This window comes from Chrysochloris asiatica, unplaced genomic scaffold (assembly GCF_000296735.1).
Source record: "Chrysochloris asiatica unplaced genomic scaffold, ChrAsi1.0 scaffold00061, whole genome shotgun sequence".
Taxonomy (NCBI): domain Eukaryota; kingdom Metazoa; phylum Chordata; class Mammalia; order Afrosoricida; family Chrysochloridae; genus Chrysochloris; species Chrysochloris asiatica.
In genome coordinates, this window is record NW_006408579.1 from 7,923,773 (window position 1) to 7,924,983 (window position 1,211).

Sequence of the window (1,211 nt, forward strand, 5' to 3'; positions counted from 1 at the left end):
CTCACTAATGCCAAGATATTGATGTTCATGCATTCCATTTCATTTTTGACAATTTCCAATTTTCCTAGATTCATACTTCCATGTTCTGATTAGTAATGGATGTTAACAGCTGTTTCTCTTCATTTTGAGTTGTGCCTCATCAGCAAATGAAGATCCTAAGGGTTTTTATTCCATTGGCGTCATCAAGATCAACTCTGCTTCAAGGGGGCAGCTCTTCCACAGTCACATTTTGACTGCCTTCCAACCTGAGGGTCTCATCTTCCAGCACTATAACTGACAATATTCTTGCCCTTTCATCATGTTTAAATATTTAATGTTCTGGTGCTGACAGTGTTCTACTGCTATTCATAGGGTTTTCAGTGACTTAATATTCAGAAATAGCCTGTCTCTCCTTCCTATCCTGTCTTCATATGGAAGCTCAGTTGAAACCTATCCACTGTGGGTGATTCTGTTGCTATTTCAAATACCCATGGCATAGCTTCCAGAATCACAGCAACATGCAAGCCACCACAGTATGACAAACTGACAGACGAATGGTGGAGGTTAGTTGTGGGTGTCCTTAATTATGGGAGTTTGCTGACCCCTGAAGCTAAATCTAAAGACCTTCAGACTGGGGAATATGATGTAGTTATACTTTCTGTGAGCATTTATCAGAAGCCTCAAAATTTTGTCTGGGAAAAGAGAGGCCTGCCTGTGGCCATGGCTGTGAGTATTGGTCTTAATGCTGTGTGGCCATTGCAATGGATTATCCAACTAAGATGAGAAACAGAGTGCTGTTTGAGGGATGGATTGATGATATTATTTTGCCCTGAGTTGAAGTACTGGTATAGTGCTGTAGGATATACAATAGACTGCTAATCACGGGTCAGTGGTTCAAGCCCATCAGCTACAACTTGAAAGCATTATACAGGGTTGCTGTGAGTCTGAACCAACTCAGCAGCACTTAGCAACAATAACAACAACCAAATAATTGTTAGGTCTTTCTTGACTCAATTTCCTCTCTTGACTCAAAAGTATTTCTCTAGGTTCTCTTTCTGAAACCCATTCTAAATTATCTATGACTGTCCAGTATCCTATTACCATACTTACATAATACCAAAATTACACTTCATTTCTAGGGCCTCTGTAGACACAGAATAAAAATCAAAAATTTTAACTAATATAAGAGAAAGCTTATTAAAATGTTGAATCATGGAGTTTCCAGCTAAAAT